Source organism: Lissotriton helveticus, chromosome 6 (genome assembly GCF_964261635.1).
Source record: "Lissotriton helveticus chromosome 6, aLisHel1.1, whole genome shotgun sequence".
NCBI classification, from domain to species: domain Eukaryota; kingdom Metazoa; phylum Chordata; class Amphibia; order Caudata; family Salamandridae; genus Lissotriton; species Lissotriton helveticus.
In genome coordinates, this window is record NC_136067.1 from 1,680,587,423 (window position 1) to 1,680,604,430 (window position 17,008).

General features: G+C 43.4%; 1 pseudogene; it reads left to right on the forward strand.

Moving 5' to 3' along the window:
- Positions 1–218: 218 nt before the first annotated feature.
- LOC144762835 (uncharacterized) overlaps positions 219–17,008 on the forward strand; it is a 45,578-nt pseudogene continuing 28,788 nt past the window's right edge.

Below are 17,008 nucleotides of genomic sequence, written 5' to 3' on the forward strand. Positions count from 1 at the left end.
TGAAAACTTTCACTGAAAGTCCCAGAGGCACAAAAAGAAAAATCTGGCTCAGAATCCAGGGTAAAGTGAATGCTGTGGGGGTCACACACTGCTCAATTGATGAACTGAAGAAGTGATGGTTCGACCTACGCAGCCGGGCAAAAGAAAGGTTTGCTGAAAGGCTAAAGAAAGCCAAGAGGACCAGAGGGGGACCACCAACAGAGCCTGAGAACACGACCATGGAGGCCCTGGTGGAGTCCATCCTCCAGCCTGAAGCTGTGATGGGATTGACGCAGCTGGACACATCTGGAGCGGCCAACACATCTCAAGGTAAGATGCATGCAAGTGACCATTACAAGAGACATAATTAAATTAGCACATCCCCCCAGTTCAGGACAAGTGTATAGAAAGGAAATCCATTCCAGGTTTTCCAGACACAACCAAGTGCATTATGGGAGACACAGGCAGGTTCGTAGGCAGACACAATTAGAAGTCAGAACACGTGAATAATGTGTGATAGTCATTCATTTATTCAGAGCAAAATGATGCTAATTGTGACATGACATCACAAACAGAAATAATTAAGATTTGCACTGTTTAACATCACAGATGCAGAAAAAGGAGAGGCTGAGGACAGTGATTGCATGGACACCCAGGATACTACGGCTATGGATGAAGTACACACACCTGTGGTCCCACAGACAACATCCCGTGCTCCCACCACATGCAGGGCTACAGTTGCACCACTGCAGACCATGGAGACTGAGGATGAGTCCCAAAGAACGAAAGAGACAAGCCAGGCTCAAAGCACACCCACGCCGACACCACAAGCACAGGCGCGGAATGCCACACCCCAAAGCCAGAAGCGCATTACAATGACCCTCGTCGCACTGCGGGAGGAAGAATGTACTGATGTCTGGGGTGGTCTGGAGGCCCAGATGCTCCGTGTGCAGCGCCTGCAGGAAAAAAATATGTGGTTATTGCAGGCAAAAATTTGCAAAATGGCAGGTAACATTGCTGGACTGACTGATTGCGTGAGGGAACTCACTATAGCTGTGCTTGAGGGCAACATGCAGACGCAGGAGCTGATTGCGGTGATGAAGGCGGGACAAATGACACAGATGAGACACTATCGCCAGTTGATGCAGTGCTAGTACGGCTATACACGGGCAAACAATTGCATGAGCACTAACACTGCACTGCTGGCCCATCGGTCCGTCAACATGCAGATTGAGATTTCCCATTGTAGTGGGGATGTGGCCAAGGCACTGGGCCAGGTGACAAATGCGGTTGAACAAATGCATGCTGCCACAGTTGGGGCTGACAATGTGACTGGGAAGAGGGGAGTGAGGAGGCCTCAGGTCTCAGTAGTCTGTCACTACCTGTCAACACTATCAGGAGGCACAATACTCGCAGCTCAACACCCTCCATATCTGCTAGATCTGTGGGTCTCTAGTTGGCAATGGTATTCACCTTTGTCCAAATAGGGACCCTTACTTCTAAGTCAGGATAAGGGGATTACACTCCTTAATAACCCCGGCTCACCCCCTTGGTAGCTTGGCACGAGCAGACAGGCTTATCTCAGAGGCAGTGTGTTAAGCATTTGTGAATATACACAGTAATACAGTGAAAACACTACAGATGGACACAACACAGGTTTTATAAAAATAAGTATTCTTTACATAGACTTAAACATAAGACCACAAACGACAAAAATCCACAATACTACACTTAAGATTACTTAAAAGATGATTCAAGTTGATGGTAAATGTGACAAAGTTCTCAACAGTACCTGGATGCGTAACGCAAAGTAAACAAAAGGCTCGCAAAAGGGGGGGAGATGATGCGTCGGGCCTCAATGCTTGCGCAGAGTAGGGGATGTGTCGTGTTTCTTACCAGTTCGGACGTGATGCGTAGATTCTCGACCTGCGGGCCCATTGCAGTGCGCAAGATGGCGCCTTGATGCGATGCGCCGATCCGATTGCAATGCGAAAGATGGCACCCTTGATGCGGCGATGCGATGACGCCCTGGCAGCCTTGCGACGACTCTGTACTTTGGAGCCGCGACAGGCCCTGCGACACGCTTCTCCGGGGATGCGATGGCGACTCTCTCGATGGCGTCATGCTTCTCAGGTAATGCGACAGCTTCGATGAACAAACGCTTCCAGTGAGATGCGGTGAAGGCTCGCTTCTCCAGCGTTGCGACGATTTCAGCTGCAGCTGCAACACGCTTCTTCTCGATGCGTCGCGCTTCCAGCTCCTAGCGGCACGCAAGTGTCTGGAGTCAGAATTCCCAGCAAGGAAATTCAGGAGGGAGCTGGAGGTGAAGTCTATTGTCCCTGAGACGTCAGCAGGAGGCAAGCATAGTTCAAGCCCTTGTAGAATATTCTGTAGATGAAAGTTCTTACAAAGTTCCTTCTCCTTTCCCTTGGCAATGAAGCAACCACTGCAGGCCAACCCAGCAAACAGCACACTGACAGAGGGGCAGTCTAAACTCCTGCAACCTTCCTTGGTTCTTCTCCTTGGCAGAAAGGTTTCTTTTCCAGAAGTGATCTAATTTCTTGGGATCAGGGTCCCAATATTTATACCCCAAAATCCTTTGTTCTCTGAAGGCAGAGAGGCCTCTGCCTAGTCCAAACCAGTTCCTGAGCGCTTTGTTTACATGACTCTCTTCTTCCTTTCACTGTGCCGGGCAGAGACATCAGACGCCCCACAGGAGGTGGAGCCAGCACAGGGGAGGGAAGATACAGCTCTGGAGCACTCTGTTGACATGATTCCTCTCTCCTTTCACAGTGCAGGGCGGAGACATCAGACAAGCCACAGGAGGTGGAGCCAGCATTGTAGAGGGAAGGCCCAGCCCTATTCAGGTCCCAGATGCAACTCCTCCCTCCCATCTAGATGCTGATCTCTCTATTCACCACCGGGCTGCCCCAGCCTGTCTCCTGGAATCCCCCTGCCCTGTCACTGACAAACCCAGACAAGGAATACACAACCCAGCAGAGGCAGGCCTGGATATTTAGGCAAGAAAATACCTACTTTCTAAAAGTGGTATTTTCAAACACGGAATAATAAAACCAACTTTACTAAAAGATGTATTTTAGTTTAGGCATACTAAATTTGAATTTCTACCATGTTTCCTGAGCCAGGATTATAAGAATGTAATAATCTAACTGCCCATTCTGGCCTATGAGAACAGGTAGCCTTCAATAGTGAAAAACGAAAATGGCTGTAATTCACTATTAGAACATGCTACACACATCAGAGCATGTCCTACCTTCTACTTACAATGCACCTTGCCCTTGGGCCTACCATAGGGGTATCTAATATGAAGCAAAGGGAAGGTTTAGGGTCTGGAAAGTGGGTGCACTTGGCCATGTCGACATGGCAGTGCTAGACTGCACACAGGCCTTGCAATGGCAGGCCTGAGACACACTTTACAAGCTGCTTCTGTGGGTGGCACAGCCAGTGCTGAAAGCCCACCAGCAGCATTTGATTTACAAGCCCTGGGTACACATGGTGCACTGTACTAGGGGTTGACAGATAAATCAAATAACCCAATCATGGTATAACCAATTAGTACATACATTTAACATAGGGAGCACTTGCACTAACCAGTGATTAGCAGTGGCACAGTGCCCAAAGCATAAATCCAGCAAAAACATATCAAAACAGAGGAGTCAATCCGTCAAAATGGAAGGGAGACTCACGCCAACGATGCCAGGTCTAACAATCTCCAATTGGAGGGATGAAGAAGAAGCAGGTGAAAGGCGTCTGGGTGTATGTGGGAGGAGGAGATAGACTGGCATGTCCAGAGACATTCAACAATGGTGAGGTAACCATTGCCAAAGACAATACTGGTGACTGACTATCAAGTCTAATGTGTATGTCTTTGTATAATTTGGTAGTAATGCTATCCATGTGCTACTGTGCACCTGATATGTGTGCCGCAACACTAGAAGATATTTAATTTGTGAAAAATATAGTTAATTCAAAAAGGCTGTGTATTGTCTCGTCATTACTCACATCAGATGTAATTGTGATTTCTGTACGTCTCCTGCGTCCTTCTGCTGCGCTTGCCCCATGTGCTGCATGTTGTTGTGCCCCTTCCTGGTTGTCGTCGTCTGACTCGCTGTCAGACACCTCAATGGGAATGCCTCCCCTTGTGGCAATGTTGTGTAACATGGCACATGCGGCCATAATCCTGCAGCATTGTTTGGGTTTGTACTGTAATGCTCCTCCTGTCTTGTATAGGCATCTGAAGTGGCTCTTTAACAGCCCAAAGGTGTGCTCAATGATGTTCCGGGTGGAGATGGCGCAGCATTGTACCTCTGCTCATTGAGGGTTGTTGGATTGAGGTATGGCGTCATGATGTAGTTACGCACGGCGTATTCGCTGTTACCTACAGGGAATAAGCAAAGTGTCAGTGACGGTAATGCATTGGCATACATACAATGTCTGTGAGAAGTCATAACACATGTTTACCAAGCAGATGTCCCTCTCTGAATTCACCCCTGAGCAAATGAGTGTGTATGCCACTCTGGCGAAATATGTAGGAATCATGGGTGCTTGCTGGGTATTGAGCCACAATGTCATTCATTTTATATTTCGCATTGCAAACTACCTGTATGTTTAGCGAATGAAAGCATTTACGATTCCTCAATATGTATTCATTAATTGCTGGTGAACATATTGCTACATGGGTACAATCAATGCAACCTAATACTTGTGGGAAGTGGGCTGGCTGGTAGAATTCCTGTTTGGTCTTATTCAGTTCATGTGCGGTTGTGGGGAAGCTGATGTGGTAGTTGATCCTTGACATCATGGCATTAAAGAATGATTTGAAAATACGTGAAAGTGCGCTTTGTGACACCCGGCCAGCTACAGCTACTACCCCCTGAAAACTGCCTGACGCAAGTAGGTGCAGGCAACATAGGACCTGCACATAGGTGGGTATTGCATTGGTCCTAGAAATCTGACTCCGCAAAATGGGATCCAATTCTGCTATTAATTCAAGGATCATGGCACCATTCAGCCTTTACTTCTCGGATATTTCCTCATCTGTTTGTCCTAGCAGTGTAATGCGGACTTTGAAGATACGCTCCTGTATTCTCCTCCTTCTGTGTGCGGCTACCTGGAGCGCAGCCATTGTGAAATGTTCAGAGGCATTCTGGGTGTGTTTAAATAGCTTTCTGTTGAATTTCAGCTGTCTGGTATTTTCACTCATGATTACCACCTGGTTGTTATCCTTCTTAAATTGCACTTGCAAAAATGTGAATTTCCATGGAAAAGCTATTAGCGATTTTTTATGCATTTCATTGCGATTCTTTAATTGCAAATTTCTCTTTGGGATTCGCAAACATTTTATTAGCTAATAAGGAATAGCAAAGTATGTCTCAGAATTATTTGTGATTCCTTATTTTTGCGATTTCTTGTATTTTTGCACATTTTGTGTTCATGCATTGTATTGGGCTATATTGCGATCGCAAAAGGGCTTATTTTGCGAATCGCAAATTTTGCGAGTGGATTTTTGTTTGATGCATGTGCCTGCAGGTTTCTTAATGAGTAAGCAGAGGAGTTGCAGGAGCTAGAAGTAGAAATTAAGGCATCTTTTGAGCTAACAGGATTTCACTAATAGGCTTCAGACAATAGGGGCATTGAGGAACTCACAGAAGTATTTTCTTGAGGTTCAATGGAATCATGGCAGGGTCAGTGACAAGCCAGCAAGCAGGGACTACTGCAGAGGGGAAACATGCTTTCAGAGAGTGAAGCAATCTTCTAAAGGAACATATTGCAGAGAATGTCAGGAAAAGAGTCACAGGGAAGTGTCTCGTTCGACATCATTATCTTTGGGCATCTCCAGGTAAAGCCGATCGATTGTAAAATACACTGTGCAATTCAGCTTACATTGCAATTTCCTTCCCAGTAGTTTGGCAAGACAGGAGGATCTCAAGAAGGAAGTGAGCAGGTCTGATATAAGATCTATGGATATAGAAAGAGGATCTGAAACTGAATGGGGGATCCGAAGGCTTAAAATGCAGTCTCTGCCCACAGACGTGCAGGGAAGTCAGAAACCTTGAGAGCAGAACGACAGATTAAACTATTAAGCAGTCATAACTAAAGGATCTCTGAAAGACTGACGACCTGGGATGTTGGGCATCTGTGGTGTGTTTGTGGAGACCTATTTCCAGTGACACGACTGCTCACATTTCACAGCAAGAGTAATCCTCAGGTAGTGTGAACCTACCAACTTCCATTCCTGCCCTCTTCCACTTGCTCATTTTCAGGTCTGTATCTGCAGGGTCGGCAGTTTTCTTCCTGTCTGCTTTTTCCCTAAACCGCCCACACGCTTATTTATTACAGAAACCAGCTCTGCCAGTGATTTGTGCTGCCATCTCAAAGTAATTCTCGATTTAGATTAAAAAAAAAATATGTTTAGAATTTAGAGCAACAAATTAAAAGTCTCTCAATTTTTTTCTTGACCTTTAACAACCTTCCTCACCACCAGTTATTTAACAGTCACACTTGGATACCACTCTCATTCCACTTTCCTGTGTAAATTCTATTTTCTGTCAATACACACTTTCAAAATCATCATCCCATCCCCAATATTTTTACAATAAATCATACAAAACAAGCACACAAAAAATGGATCACAGGGGTCTCACATGCCCACTACACAGACTAAGTTATGAATTCCAAGTCACAGGCTAGAACATACATAAGGGTATTCAACCAAATCTTGCTGGGAAGAGAAAGAGATATAAATAAAAAAACCTGGCTGTCAGCCTGGACTAAAACGAGAAGCAAGAGCGCATTTCTGCAGATTTGCCGAGACGATAAGTTGCCTTCTCCAATGGTCTTGCAAAAGAAAGAGAAGATTGCATTTAATTTAAAAAGCTCTATTCACGTATTCTCCAAACATTTCCCTTCCAACAGCATACAATATGAAACAATGTGCTTCAAACAAGATCACACAGCATTCTCGAAACAGCACATACTATCCAAATACACACGAGAATAACATATAACAGGCACTCTTAGTCACAATAAAAAATGGGTTAATGGTTTTATCCATTAATCTGTCCCTAAATGCTATGTGTGTTAGCATTCTCAGTAATTGGTTCATCTCGGTCCAATCAGGTGACAGTTCTTCCAACATCAGTGCCTGGCTAATATGGGCTTTATTTACAAGACCGTTGCGCCGCCATTGTGTCACTTTTTTCATGCAACGGCGGTGCTTCATTTGCTCCATATTTACATGAATGCAGATGTGTCCATTTTTTTCAATTGGCGTCGGTTTTACCTGAGCCGGAATCGACTGTGCCAAGGTTGATTTTAATTTCTGCAAGGTAGGAGTTCCGTCGGAAATGCCAACTGTAAAACTGCTATTGTGCTATTTACCACTTTTTTTCCACTTCGGACCGCTGTGCTGCAAATCATCACAATCCCTTCGCCTGCTTAACCTAGACTTAGGGATAATGCATTGGCTGTGTCCAAGGGACCACACCAGCTGTAGTGACTTGATAGCAGTATGCAATCAAATTCTCGAGGTAAGTGGGCCACAGCAGGTAGGTATGTGCATGTAATGTCACAATCCACATTGCTTCTCTTCGTCAAAGAGTAAGTTCTCTGCTAATGGACGTAGACGGACTCCGTATTCTTGGAGCCTTCAACAGTTGTAATGTAGCGATGCTAAAATGATAGGTTGACTGTACCATTGCAGTGATTAGATATCATTAATATTGACCAGATAACATGATTTGTACGTAAAGAATGTAAATGGACGTAGAAGGACTCCTGTATTCTTGGAGCCCTCAACATCTGTTATATAGCCATGCTAAAACGAAGGGTTGGCTGTTACCGTGAAAATGATTAGATATCATTAATCTTTCCCTTTGGCCCTATGTCATATAAAGGTTGCCTGGGATTGACAGGTCATATCCGATAAAGGGGTCTATACTTCTCCTAAGCTTTGGGACACTCCTTTTACCCTTACTACCACACTCCATGTTCTTTGACATCAATTCCAACCCTGCCATGATATAAAAAAGTTAACCAGCAGACATCCTCAGTTCAGATCTGCAACCTGGAACCATCCTCTCCTTCCTTCTGCTTCCCGCATAAAGGGAAATATCTCTTTCCTTCTTTGGTGGGAAAGACACGGTTCAGCTGCAGCAGCCGCCGCACTTGAGAACAATCCAAAGTTCATGGCACCAAGGTAAACTTTTTATATTGCCCTTTATTCACCATCTTAGCACTTTCCCCAGTGTGCCAAAGTTCAGTCCTATCTCCCTTTTGATCATAGACACCTTTTGGCGAAATGATGGGCCTAGTTATTTTCTCTGACAGGGTTCTGTTCCCATCATATATTTTTAACATCCTTGCAAGACTCCAGTGGGCCTGATAAACCATTGGATCAACACAGAGACACACCCATCCTCTTCATGAATAGGATGGTCAACAAAGAAAAAAGAGCAGTGTACAGATTCCACAAATTCCAAGTTTGCTAGGTACAGGCCTGACCGCACTGCTACATTGCTAACTGGCAGATGTTCAAGTACCGCGTATCTGCAGTAGGATATCTTGCAGCGGGGAATCAAAAAAAGGAATGGCCCTCTACGGCTTGCTTTATTCTTCCGAGACCACCCACAGCATGATGCCCAGTATGCATTTGGTTTTAAAATATGCATTGAACGCAATGCATTTATTTGCAAAAGAAAGCAGATGCATGAATAAAATGACTTAAATTTTGTAAATGAATTGCTGCAATTAAAATGTAAATACATGGCAAGTCATTTTGCTTTCGCCATATCACATGCTGCCTCTCTCTGGAAAACCGTTTAAGTTCTCCTTTGGTGTGCATCTCTCTGTAGTGCAGGGCCTGGTTGTGTAGCTGCACCGCCATTGCAGAAGGAGTGGACAGGGGCATTTTCTTGGGGAGTGGGGGAGGTTTAGGGTGTAACACCTCCCAAATACAAGCATTCCTGGGCTAGTGGTTAGGTCAGGGAGACGCCTATGTCTCTGTTTCTCGATGTGCAGCAAGTATAAAAGAAAAAATATTGCTTTTGATGAAAAACATGGGAGAGAGAGAGACACACAGAGACTTACATCTGGTGGCTGAATTTCAAAAAGTGAAACTATATAACCTGGAATCAATACCAGCTTCCCTGCTTGTCCAAACTGCCTGATCCTAGGCAAACAGTGTATTTCACAAAGTCTCCTTTTTCTTTCATATCACATATCAGAGTACTTTTGAATACCTGAGCCCAGGATGTGCCTGTAGAACCCCCTCTTATGTTTGATTTAATAGACTATAATGATGTTGCTCTTTCTATAATAGGAATCTAAGCCATATTTAGGGTTTACATAACTATTGAGTTACCTCTTAGTTCACTAATGGCATTGTGATTATGGAGTTGAGACATTAAAGTTTGCAAGCTATCACTTTTGATAAATATCTGTCTATGCAGTGATATAATCTGATGTACTAAGAAATGCTCGTGCAGCTTAAAGAAGCACCCCTTATTGAATTTTGAACAGACTGTGTCATATTTTTACATTATGTTTATTGCATCATATGCATGCTAAACTTTTTCATGGCTTGGCTGGTGCATGGTCTCTTAGAGCCAAGCAAGACACTTGGGTCACTTTGGGCTTGACTCCCCTGTTAATGTGCTGGCAGGCCCACCTCTATTTGCTACTTGAGCTTATTACATGGGGTGATCAGTCACTTGATACAAAGATTTGTAATTGGCAAGGACTGCAAACATGGAAACCTGGCAGACTACTGCTTGGGGGATGAAGTCCACTTTAGTCCTGAGGCCCTCAGAAGGCAAGGGCACCTCATTGCCCCACCAGCAGTGCACCGAGAGGCACATTTGCAGAGTGGTGGAAAAAGGTGCTTGGCCTCCGACCACCTCTCAGGCATCCTACTGTGTGAGGCTTACTTGAGGTAACAGGTGGGCTAGTCTGGTGAAATCAGAAACTTTGTGTACATCTTATTAAGAGGATTCTGATTAAACTGAAGGAAATGGTGAAAGCTAAGCACAGAGGTTTGAGACAGTCATTATTTATAAAGTTTGAGAGTGAGGGAAGGAGGCCAGGCTGATACCAGGCCTCAGATTGTATGAAAGGTGTACTTTACTTGAACTATATAATATCCAAAAAATAATATATCAAGAGTAAGAATAGGATAACCAAATAGAGTATAAAGTATACATGTCAGGGAAACATTTATGTTGGTCCTTTATTGCCTTTTAGGGGTTTCAGTGAAACAAAAAACCATGACGCCAACAGTTTGTAAATGTCACATGCAATCTGAGATAGCAATATAGAACCATTGAACACATTACCCGTTATGTGTTTTGCATTATATGCTTATTTTGGAGCAGTTAGCATAAACAGGGAGTGGAATGAAATGTTTATTACTCAATGGGTGAGGGTCAAACTCTTCACAGTGGAGTGGGACTGCCATTATAATGATAAAACCCTTATTTCACAAGTACCTGCAAAACATTTCCCTTATTTCAGGTGTCCCTGTGAAATATGCGTTTCCTACCACCTCTTTTTGGGCAATAATAGAAGCTAAACAACTAATGGATAGCAAAGATACAGGGCCACTGGAAATATGTCATTCTGCGGCTGCAATGATTTCTGCATGGTTATGGATTTGCGACATAATTTCACTACAGGTGCCGACGTTGCAGATTTCACAAAAAATGTTTAATAGCTTAAATGGTTAAAAAAATTGATAAATAAAAAGTGCCACTTGTTGTTTTGTGCAGTAGCAGGCAGTTTGCAAAGGTTAACTGGTCCCCTTTCAGTGTTGATTGCTTTATTCAGATGAAAAAGTGTAACTAATGAGGTGCACCTTTCCCCAGACACTATTAATAATGGTTAAACTGTCAAAATAACAAAATAATACTGGCTCAGATTGTGCTGCATTATGCTACCTAATTTGCCTTTCTTGTGACATAATTTTATCAACAATCACAAAAAGACCTAGTCCTTAAGGCAGTTTATCTTATGGACCTGTGAACATCTATGGATTGTCAAAAGATCATTCCAGCCACACCTCTAATTCTAGAGATTATTACCATGTTCCAGTCTATTGCCAAGATAAAAGATAGCCATTCTCTGATCAACATGTAACCGGACAGCACAGGACATACATTCACTAGAAGGACAACATTTGAAAAAATGTGAATAGCTAGATGACACCTCACGGGCGCACCACCAATGGGACCCCTGGTTGGTACTCACCAGGATGGCCCTGTTCTCATCATCGGTGCCACCTAGCTTAACGTAAACGTGTCCGAAACCCAAAGGAAAAGAGACAGTGAATGGTGCAGTGTACGCAAAACTTATATGTGACAAGGACTAACAACGTTCAACATATAACAAAAAAACTACTGTGCACACAAGATACAGAAACCTTTTACTCGTATTCTCTTGTTGCAAACAGTAAACACATATACATAAAAAGGAGAGATGCGAATACTACCTATCGATTCGCACTCTGCTCACAGGCTTAGGCTGTGCATGTGTGCATGCACACCGGAATCGGTATTTTACCATCAAATATATTTGATGGTAAAATACAGATTCGGTAAGGGTTGTGGGACTCAGAAGAGTCCCACCTACATATCAAAATTACCGATTAGGTATAAATTCCGATTCGGTATTTTACAGAATCGGTAAATTTACCGATCGGTAAATTTACCGATTCTGTAAAATATGTGGCCCTACATACCATTTACTGAATACCGGTCGGTAACGGCCGAAAATACAGATTTTCGGCCGTTACCGACCGACCTACATCGGGCCCTAGGTCTTTTTGTGATTGTTGATTGACCGAGTGGAGGGCGACCTAGTCCTGGACTTCCCTCTTGACTCCTAGTATATGTACACATAATTTTATCAACCTTGTCACATGAGGTAATACTCTGCCTCCTTTGTTGAGTGTGAAGAGCGGCAAGAATCTCATTAAGTGAAGTCATGATGTCCTGCTCTTCCTCAACAAGGGTAATAGCATTAAGTGTAAGGCAAATAACATTGTTTTGTCGCACCAGTTACACTGCATTGAATAATAAAACATGACTTTTGCAATGTAATAATATTTGACTGATAGTGCACTTTTGACATGCCATTTGATCACATTAATTTCTCAAACTATGAAGAATTATCTAAACTAGTACCCTACTGGGGCAAATTTCGCCCCCTCGGACACCAAAAACTTCCTCCACTACTGTGTATCTGCACACATCAGAGTCACAACAGAGGGGTTAAGAAGAGGGTAAATCTGAGGTATGGTACAACAGAAATAAAGTTGACATGTGATATGTCACGTTGGACATGACTCTCCCTTGAAATATTCTCTGTAGAGCGTTCCGCGGCTCCTAGAGATACTGCCGGATCCCCACATTTGGGCTTGTGTTTAACCACTTCGATGCTAAGCATGAACTTGGACTTCAATGCAATTTCCATTGAAGTCAATGGAAACTCCATGACGAGCTGAGCTCGTCATGAGCGTCGAAGGAGTTATATAAACAACTGCAGACACTGGATCACTGCTATTGAAAGGAAAACATCTCTCACCCATGTTCTACTCTAAATCCGTTCTGAATTATAATTTCTTTTAAGGGTAAGCACATCCACTACTGTGCCATGGATGTGAGAGGGAGGGAAGTGATTTTCACTCAGTGGGATGAAAAGAATGGACTGGCCTACAGGGTAATCAATTAGCATCAGCACGATTGTTCACAAGGAACTCATTTAATTCACAATTTTGTAATTTTCGCAAGTTTCCAACTTCTTGCACTGATTTAATCAATCAACAAATGATACAGTCAATGTGTGCCAAAATAGTTCTCATTATATAAAGTTCCATTTAATCAATGACTGGAGAGAAACAGGAGAGAAACAGCCCAACAGAAATTGTTTTCAACACTCACTTCATCCGAAGGGGGTGATATTTATTTACAATTACAAAATTATTAATACAAAAACTATACACTCACAAGCACCAGTGTGCTCCCACATTGGTTTCCTGTTTATAAAGGCTCCCTCAAGCCGGTTGAGCTGACGAGCTCGTGGAGATGCACCTGCGCGCCTTGAGAGGTACCGAGACCCGAGAACACTTTGGCAGCCTGCTCAGCAACCCCGAATACTTGATGCCTAATCTCTGCTGATGACGGATAAAGATCCAGAAACACGTGTCCAGAGATGGCCAGCACAACTGTGTAATTACTCAAAACTTTCCTAAAAGCAGACACGCTTGTGAAGTACATTGGCCATAATGCTCAGCTGGGAGGTGAAGCAGTGTGCTCCCACAGGCTGTGAGCAGAGTGCGAATCGATAGGTAGTATTCGCATCTCTCCTTTTTATGTATATGTGTTTACTGTTTGCAACAAGAGAATGCGAGTAAAAGGTTTCTGTATCTTGTTTGCACAGTAGTTTTTTTGTTATATGTTGAACCTTGTTAGTCCTTGTCACATATAAGTTTTGCGTACACTGCACCATTCACTGTCTCTTTTCCTTTGGGTTTCGGACGCGTTTACGTTAAGCTAGGTGGCACCGATGATGAGAACAGGGCCATCCTGGTGAGTACCAACCAGGGGTCCCATTGGTGGTGCGCCCGTGAGGTGTCATCTAGCTATTCACATTTTTTCAAATGTTGTCCTTCTAGTGAATGTATGTCCTGTGCTGTCCGGTTACATGTTGATCAGAGAATGGCTATCTTTTATCTTGGCAATAGACTGGAACATAGTAATAATCTCTAGAATTAGAGGTGTGGCTGGAATGATCTTTTGACAATCCATAGATGTTCACAGGTCCATAAGATAAACTGCCTTAAGGACTAGGGCCCCGATGTAGGTAAAATAGATTTACCGATTTTTAATTACCGAATTTTACCGATTCGGTAATTAAAAATCGGTAAATCTAAGGGGTGGATATGTAGGAACATCCAGATGTTCCTTTTACCGAATCGGTAAATATCTGTATTTACCGATTCGGTAAATACCGACCGGTAAAGCCCCATTCATTCCTATGGGCTTTGAAGCCCATAGGAAAGAATGGGGCATTACCGGTCGGTATTTACCGAATCGGTAAATACCGATTTTGACAAGGGTGCAGGGGGTGTCACTTTGACACCCGCTAGCACCCCCAAAAAAGATTCGGGGGCCATGTGACAGGCAGACCTGCCCTAAGGGCAGGTCTGCCTGTCATATGGCACAGGTGTGCATGCACACATGTGCATGCACACCGGAATCGGTATTTTACCATCAAATATATTTGATGGTAAAATACAGATTCGGTAAGGGTTGAGGGACTCAGAAGAGTCCCACCTACATATCAAAATTACCGATTAGGTATAAATTCCGATTCGGTATTTTACAGAATCGGTAAATTTACCGATCGGTAAATTTACCGATTCTGTAAAATATGTGGCCCTACATACCATTTACTGAATACCGGTCGGTAAGGGCCGAAAATACAGATTTTCGGCCGTTACCGACCGACCTACATCGGGCCCTAGGTCTTTTTGTGATTGTTGATTGACCGAGTGGAGGGCGACCTAGTCCTGTACTTCCCTCTTGACTCCTAGTATATGTACACATAATTTTATCAACCTTGTCACATGAGGTAATACTCTGCCTCCTTTGTTGAGTGTGAAGAGCGGCAAGAATCTCATTAAGTGAAGTCATGATGTCCTGCTCTTCCTCAACAAGGGTAATAGCATTAAGTGTAAGGCAAATAACATTGTTTTGTCGCACCAGTTACACTGCATTGAATAATAAAACATGACTTTTGCAATGTAATAATATTTGACTGATAGTGCACTTTTGACATGCCATTTGATCACATTAATTTCTCAAACTATGAAGAATTATCTAAACTAGTACCCTACTGGGGCAAATTTCGCCCCCTCGGACACCAAAAACTTCCTCCACTACTGTGTATCTGCACACATCAGAGTCACAACAGAGGGGTTAAGAAGAGGGTAAATCCGAGGTATGGTACAACAGAAATAAAGTTGACATGTGATATGTCACGTTGGACATGACTCTCCCTTGAAATATTCTCTGTAGAGCGTTCCGCGGCTCCTAGAGATACTGCCGGATCCCCACATTTGGGCTTGTGTTTAACCACTTCGATGCTACGCATGAACTTGGACTTCAATGCAATTTCCATTGAAGTCAATGGAAACTCCATGACGAGCTGAGCTCGTCATGAGCGTCGAAGGAGTTATATAAACAACTGCAGACACTGGATCACTGCTATTGAAAGGAAAACATCTCTCACCCATGTTCTACTCTAAATCCGTTCTGAATTATAATTTCTTTTAAGGGTAAGCACATCCACTACTGTGCCATGGATGTGAGAGGGAGGGAAGTGATTTTCACTCAGTGGGATGAAAAGAATGGACTGGCCTACAGGGTAATCAATTAGCATCAGCACGATTGTTCACAAGGAACTCATTTAATTCACAATTTTGTAATTTTCGCAAGTTTCCAACTTCTTGCACTGATTTAATCAATCAACAAATGATACAGTCAATGTGTGCCAAAATAGTTCTCATTATATAAAGTTCCATTTAATCAATGACTGGAGAGAAACAGGAGAGAAACAGCCCAACAGAAATTGTTTTCAACACTCACTTCATCCGAAGTGGGTGATATTTATTTACAATTACAAAATTATTAATACAAAAACTATACACTCACAAGCACCAGTGTGCTCCCACATTGGTTTCCTGTTTATAAAGGCTCCCTCAAGCCGGTTGAGCTGACGAGCTCGTGGAGATGCACCTGCGCGCCTTGAGAGGTACCGAGACCCGAGAACACTTTGGCAGCCTGCTCAGCAACCCCGAATACTTGATGCCTAATCTCTGCTGATGACGGATAAAGATCCAGAAACACGTGTCCAGAGATGGCCAGCATAACTGTGTAATTACTCAAAACTTTCCTAAAAGCACACACGCTTGTGAAGTACATTGGCCATAATGCTCAGCTGGGAGGTGAAGCAGTGTGCTCCCACAGGCTGTGAGCAGAGTGCGAATCGATAGGTAGTATTCGCATCTCTCCTTTTTATGTATATGTGTTTACTGTTTGCAACAAGAGAATGCGAGTAAAAGGTTTCTGTATCTTGTTTGCACAGTAGTTTTTTTGTTATATGTTGAACGTTGTTAGTCCTTGTCACATATAAGTTTTGCGTACACTGCACCATTCACTGTCTCTTTTCCTTTGGGTTTCGGACGCGTTTACGTTAAGCTAGGTGGCACCGATGATGAGAACAGGGCCATCCTGGTGAGTACCAACCAGGGGTCCCATTGGTGGTGCGCCCGTGAGGTGTCATCTAGCTATTCACATTTTTTCAAATGTTGTCCTTCTAGTGAATGTATGTCCTGTGCTGTCCGGTTACATGTTGATCAGAGAATGGCTATCTTTTATCTTGGCAATAGACTGGAACATAGTAATAATCTCTAGAATTAGAGGTGTGGCTGGAATGATCTTTTGACAATCCATAGATGTTCACAGGTCCATAAGATAAACTGCCTTAAGGACTAGGGCCCCGATGTAGGTAAAATAGATTTACCGATTTTTAATTACCGAATTTTACCGATTCGGTAATTAAAAATCGGTAAATCTAAGGGGTGGATATGTAGGAACATCCAGATGTTCCTTTTACCGAATCGGTAAATATCTGTATTTACCGATTCGGTAAATACCGACCGGTAAAGCCCCATTCATTCCTATGGGCTTTGAAGCCCATAGGAAAGAATGGGGCATTACCGGTCGGTATTTACCGAATCGGTAAATACCGATTTTGACAAGGGTGCAGGGGGTGTCACTTTGACACCCGCTAGCACCCCCAAAAAAGATTCGGGGGCCATGTGACAGGCAGACCTGCCCTAAGGGCAGGTCTGCCTGTCATATGGCACAGGTGTGCATGCACACATGTGCATGCACACCGGAATCGGTATTTTACCATCAAATATATTTGATGGTAAAATACAGATTCGGTA